The 6,409-nt window shown below is 51.8% G+C and overlaps 1 protein-coding gene across 2 annotated transcripts in view; it reads left to right on the forward strand.

Annotated features, from left to right (window-relative positions):
- Positions 1 to 793: 793 nt before the first annotated feature.
- The window catches only part of LOC122544369 (lysophosphatidic acid receptor 4-like), a 25,211-nt gene continuing 19,595 nt past the window's right edge, over positions 794 to 6,409 (forward strand). For both annotated transcript variants that reach the window (XM_043683606.1, XM_043683607.1), the window contains exon 1: positions 794 to 950. The gene's annotated coding sequence lies outside the window, so the exon portion shown is untranslated. The remainder of the gene's footprint in view (positions 951 to 6,409) is intronic.

Genomic DNA, 6,409 nt, shown 5'->3' on the forward strand with positions numbered 1-6,409 from the left:
CCCTGGAGTCGGGGAGTCCAGAACTAGAGGGCATAGGTTTAGGGTGAGAGGGGAAAGATATAAAAGAGACCTAAGGGGCAACTTTTTCACGCAGAGGGTTGTATGTGTATGGGATGAGCTGCCAGAGGATGTGGTGGAGGCTGGTACAATTGCAACATTTAAGAGGCATTTGGATGGGTATATGAATAGGAAGGGTTTGGAGGGATATGGGCCGGGTGCTGGCAGGTGGGACTAGATTGGGTTGGGATATCTGGTTGGACCGAAGGGTCTGTTTCCGTGCTGTATATCTCTATGATGCTATGACTCTGTTCAGCCTCTCCCTGTAGCTCAAACCCTCCAACCCTGGCAACATCCAGGGCAATCGTTTCTTCGTGCAGACGGTGGTGGGGGCCTGGAACGTGCCAGCAGCGGAGGTGGGCACGATGGAGCCATTGAAGATGTACCTGGACAGATACCTGAAGGGACAGGGAACAGAGGGACACAGACCCTGAGAAAATAGGTGACAGGTTTAGATAGGGCATCTGGGTCGGCTTGGAGGGCCGAAGGGTGCGACACCTTTCCCTGAGCTCCACGCTGCGCTGTGGTCTGACCAGATCCGAGCACCCCCCCTCTCTCTCACCCACTCCTTCGTTCACACACCCCTCACTGGCAGCGCCTCTGCTTCTTTCCTGAGGCCTTTACTTGGTGCTCGTTCTAAGTTCTGACTTTAACAGTCATCTCAACATCAGCGCCACCCCTCGTCCTTCAGACACTGGGTTCCCTCGCCTCTGCTCCTTCCTCAGAGTGCCGTACATTACACTGAGGTGGTTTCTCAGCTGCTGCGCTGACACCTCGGTGACTGGCGCTGTCACAGCTTCGGACGTGTCGCCCGCTTTCCGTCACGACTCTCGGCAAACTGCCACGAAGGGCGACGGACGCAGCCTTTGACACAATGCAGGACCAGCAGTGAGGTAAGTGACAAGGAAGCCAAAGTGTAAAGCTGCACTGAGAGAGGCCGAGGGAGGGAGGGAGGGAGGGAGGGAGGGAGCGCGCTGCAGGGAAAGTGGCAGACAGAAGCAGAGACAGAAGAAGAAAGAGTGAGGGAGAGAGAGAGAGAGAGAGAGAGACAGCAGCAGAGAGAAAGTGAGTGTGGAGGAAAGCGAGGGGCAGAGGGAGACGGCTGTGGAGAGAGAAAGAGAGAACAGCAGAGAGGGAAGTTAAGAGCCAGGTTTGCCCTGTGTTCTTTGGTTGCTTTCTGTAGCTGCCTGCCCACTGCCCAGCGAGAGAAACTGCGGCTGAGAGAGAGAGAGAGAGTGACAGACAGAGAATGTAACAGAGAGAGTGTGTGGGTGGGAGGCAGAGGGTGTGACAGAGAGAGTGTGTGGGTGGGAGACAGAGGATCTGACAGACAGAGAGTGTGACAGACAGAGGGTGACAGAGAGTGTGACAGACAGGGTGTGACAGACCAGAGAGTGTGACAGACAGAGGGTGACAGAGAGTGTGACAAAGACTGGATGGAAGACGGGTTCGTGCTGAATCTCACTGTTAGAAATCAAAAAGTGTTTTGCCTGCACTGGGACAAGTCGCAGGGCTGGTCTCTGGGACGGCCATCTCCTGCCCCTTCGGAGACCACAGAGCTGCAGGGAAGGTGACTTTAGGGGTGGAAGTGTTGGCGGGGTGGTGAGCTGGTCGGTGAAGCTCAGAGGTAAAAGGAGCTCGAGATGTTAAAAGCCTCCTCAGCCCCCAGAGCCTGGTCTCCCCACTCCCCCCCCCCCGCCAGCTGCTGGACTCCATTCACCCAGCCCCAGGGATCATCTCTGGCCACGGAGCTCACTGAGTTGTGCCCGCAGTTGAGCGTGTCAGTTCACCCCCTCCTTCCTCCCTTCTGCCCACAAAGCCACCATTGCCCCCTCCACTTCCCAGCCCAGTCCATAAGGCCATAGGAGCAGAAACTAGGCCATTCAGCCCATCGATTCTGCTCCGCCAGTCAATCATGGCTGTTAGGTTTCTCAATCCCATTCTCCCGCTGTCTCCCTGTAACCCTGGATCCCCTTGATATTCAAGACCCTATCCAACTCCATCTTAAATACAGTCAATGACCCGGCCCCCACAGCCCTCTGTGGCAGTGAATCCCAGGGATTCCCCACTCTCTGGCTGAAGACATTATTCCTTATCTCCGTTCTAAAAGCTCTTCCCTTCACTCTAAGGCTGTGCCCTCGGGTCCTAGTCCCTCCTCCCAATGGGAACATCTTCCCAACATCCTCTTTGTCCAGGCCATTTGTTATTCTGGCTGTTTCAATTAGATCCCCCCCCACCCTCCCCATCCTTCTCAACTCCATCGAATAGAGACCCAGAGTCCTCAAACATCCCTCTTATTGTTAGACTTTGCATTCCTGGGACCGTTCTCCTCTGGACCCACACCAGGGTCAGAACGTCCTTCCTGAACGTAGTCCTGCCCTGAGCTGGGATATGTGGGAGCCGCCCGCACACTGGGAGTCCTGCGGGGTTTGGTGCTTTGATCGAGTGAATGCTTAGACACCTTACTCAGCCACCCAACTCTCTCCAACACCACATCCTGTCAGCTGTCTGCCCCCTCCACCCTTTCCTCTGCCTCGGTGTTCACCTTATCAACAGCATCTCACTCCAAAACAAAGGGTTCCTAGGCCTCAGACCTCACATCCCCCCAACTCTCTCTCTGTCTCTCTCTGTCTCCTCCTCCCTCACTCTTTCACCTCCTTCTACTAAACACAGTTACCGATCACTACCTTCAGCCCACAACACCTCTCTGCCTGTTCAAGTTTTCTCTCACACTCCTGCGCTGACTATCTTTACTCCCATCTCTCTCATCTTCCCCAGAGTTTTTCTCTGTCCCCTCACTCTGTCTGAATGCTTGCACCCTTCCCCACCCCGCAGCCCCATTTCATTTCTTTGTTCCTCAGCATTTCTTTCTCTCACTCCTCTCTCTCTCTCTCTCGTTTATTCCCACCACTGCAGGAAGTCACCAAAGATCCTTAGACAGCACCTTCCAAGCCCACGACCACTTCCATCTCGAAGGACGAGGGCAGTAGACGCATAGGAACACAAACTCCCTACAATTTCCCCTCCGAGCCACTCCCCATCCAGCCTTGGGAATATATCGCCACTTCTTCAGTGTCAAAGTCCAGGATATGGACTGCATCATCTTCCTGTAGTCAGTCAGGGGTGTGGGCGGCACGGTGGCACAGTGGTTAACACTGCTGCCTCACAGCGCCAGAGACCCGGTTTCAATTCCCGCCTCAGGTGACTGACTGTGTGGAGTTTGCACATTCTCCCCGTGTCTGCGTGGGTTTCCTCCGGGTGCTCCGGTTTCCTTCCACATTCCAAAAATGTGCAGGTCAGGTGAATTGGCCATGCTAAATTGCCTGTAGTGTTAGGTAGAATTGGCCATGCTAAATTGCCTGTAGTGTTAGGTAAGGGATAAATGTAGGGGTGTGGGTCTGGGTGGGTGCGCTTCAGAAGGTCGGTGTGGACTTGTTGGGCCGAAGGGCCTGTTTCCACACTGTAAAGTAATCTAATCTAATCTAAACAGCAGAGGGCCTCCCAGTTCCTGGATTCTCCCTGTCACATACTCGTGTCCCCACCCAGCTCAGCTTCCAGACCTTATAGACCTTTAGGCCTGGCAAGTCCACACCAGCCCTCTGAACAGTATCCCACCCAGACCCATTCCCCTATTACTCTATATTTCCCTCTGACTAATGCACCTGACCTACACATCCCTGAACACTCTGGGCAATTTAGCGCGGCCAATTCATTCTAACCTGCACATCTTTGGAGTGTTGGAGGAAACCGGAGCGCCCGGAGGGGACCTACACAGACACAGGGAGAAGGTGCAAACTCCATACAGACAGTCGCCCGAGGCCGGAAACGAACCTGGGACCCTGGTGTTGTGAGGCAGCAGTGCTAAGCACTGAGCTACCGTGCCGCCTTCTTCACTTCCCAGTCTGAGGCCTTCTCCCTTTCCACATCCGGTATCCCTCTCCCCACACTGCTGTACACCAACGTCATCCATGCAGTCCCAATGAACGGTTAGGAATCACATAGCTTCCCAATCGGATCTGGACTCAGCTGGGGTTGCCCACACTCTCCTACGTTGTCTGTGTGTGGTATAGAGCCGTTCGCCAAGTCCATCAGGAAGGATGAGAACCTGGGGTGGGGGAAGCTATTCCAGGTAGCAGAGGCCTACAGGTTAAGGTCTCCATCTTCATGGATGGCATTTCTATTTTCTGCTTGGATGCACTGTCAGACTCATGGGCGTCTACGACCAGTTTGAACTGGCCTGGGGAGCCAAGAGAAACCCAGGCAAGAGTGAGGCCATGTTTCTTCAGGAACTGGGCCAACCGAACCTTTACCCCCTTCCCCGTCAGGACGGATTATCCGAAGGGGCTGGCAATATGGTCTAGAGAGTTTGGGATATACACCAAGACTTGGAGGAGCGCATCGCTGAGCTGAGGCAGGAACTGGGCTTTTGGGAGCACCGTTCCCCCTCTCCAGGAATTCTGGGTAAAAACCTGGTCACCAGGTGTGAAGCGCTGTCTCTCTCTCTCTCTCTGCTGTTGCACATGGAGCAAGTCCGGCCCATTCCCCAAGATGGCGCCATTGCTGTCACTCGGGCCACCTTCACCTTCACCTGGAGGTCAAAGGTGGACAGTGTCCGCGTGGACACCATGTACAAAGCACTGGATAAGGGGGTGGGGGGAATAGCGAACCCAAACCCATCTCAAAATGCCTTTGGATTAGTTGTAACTATCCAGAAATTCAAAACTCAATGTTTGTACGCAACAACCATATAGAACATAGACGATAAAACAGTACAGTAGAGTACTGACCCTTCAGCCCACGATGTTGTGCCAAGCATTTATTTTAATCTAAGATCAACCTAACCGACACACTCCTCAATTCACTGCCATCCATTTGCTGTCCAGCAGTCGCTTAAATGTCCCTAATGTCTCTGACTCTACTCCCACCGCTGGCAGTGCATTCCGCACACCCAGCACTCTCCGTGTAAAGAAGCTACCTCTGACATCTCCCCTAAACCTTCCTCCAATCACCTTACAATTATGAGCCCTCGTGATAGCCGTTTCTGCCCTTGGGAAAGGTCTCCGGCTGTCTACTCCGTCCAGGCCTCTCAATACCTTGTACACCTCTATCAAGTCACACCTTTAGTGTGGAAACCCAACCTCTGTTCATGAGACATGCCCTCCAATCCAGGCAGCCTCCTGGTAAATCTCTCTGCGCCCTCTCTAAAGCATCTACATCCTTCCTGTAATGATGGTGACCAGAACTGGGCACCATATTCCAAGTGCGGTCTCACCAGGGGGTTTATAGAGCTGCAGCAAAACCTCATGGCTCTTAAACTCAATCCCCCTTCTCATGAAAACCAAAACACCATACACCTCCTTAACAACCCTATCAACTTACCCTAACTTACCCTAACGATGTATAGATCTGAACCACTTTAGTAATTGTTTGTGTACCATAAAGATTTCCTTTTTTAGTTTTTTTGCAAAAAAACCCCTCCAAAAATGAAACAATGGAATACAGGAGCAGAATTAAGCCATTTGGCCCATCAGGGTTTCTCTGGCATTCGATTATGGCTGACCTGTTCCCCAACTCCACTCTCCTGTCTTCACTCTGTAACCCTTGACCCCCTTCCTAATCAAGAACCTATCTATCTCTGTCTTGAAGACTCTCAATGACTTGGTCTCCAAAGCCCTCTGCAGAAATGAGTTTCAGAAGATGTTCCTCCTCATCTCTGTTCCCAATGTCATCCTTTCCCTCTGCTTTGGAGATGCCGGTGTTGGACTAGTGTGTACAAAGTTAAAAATCCCACAACACCCGAGTCCAACAGGTTAATTTGGAAGCACTAGCTTTCGGAGCGCTGCTCCTTCATCAGGTGGTTGTGGAGAATAAGATCGTAAGACACAGAATTTATCGCAAAAGTTGACAGTGTGATGTAACTCAAATTATATATTAAAATAGACCCGGATTGTTTGTTAAGTCTCTCATCGTTTAGAATGACCATGTTGGTTTCAGTTCTTTTATATGTAAATCACAAAACCTTTTTTCAAAGTTACATTCTCAAGTGAACTTGGTGTCTGTCAGCCCAGAAGGTGTGACCTCCCCTGCGTGAGACTGGCTGTGCCACATTGGTCAGACTGAGTCCAATCTAAAAAAAGTGAATTCACAGAATCTTACACGGGTTCATGCAGGTTTTGAGCAAAGTACAATGTAACTCTGCAAGTACAAAATCACTCCACAGACTTATATATGTGTGTGCATGTGTGTTTGTGCGTGTGTGTGTGCGTGCGTGTGTGTTGGGGTGGGGAGGGTTGTGAGTGTCTGTGAGAGAGTGGATGCATGTGTGTGAGTGTGAGTATAAATGGGTATGTCT

The sequence above is a fragment of the Chiloscyllium plagiosum genome, chromosome 48 (assembly GCF_004010195.1).
Source record: "Chiloscyllium plagiosum isolate BGI_BamShark_2017 chromosome 48, ASM401019v2, whole genome shotgun sequence".
NCBI lineage: Eukaryota > Metazoa > Chordata > Chondrichthyes > Orectolobiformes > Hemiscylliidae > Chiloscyllium > Chiloscyllium plagiosum.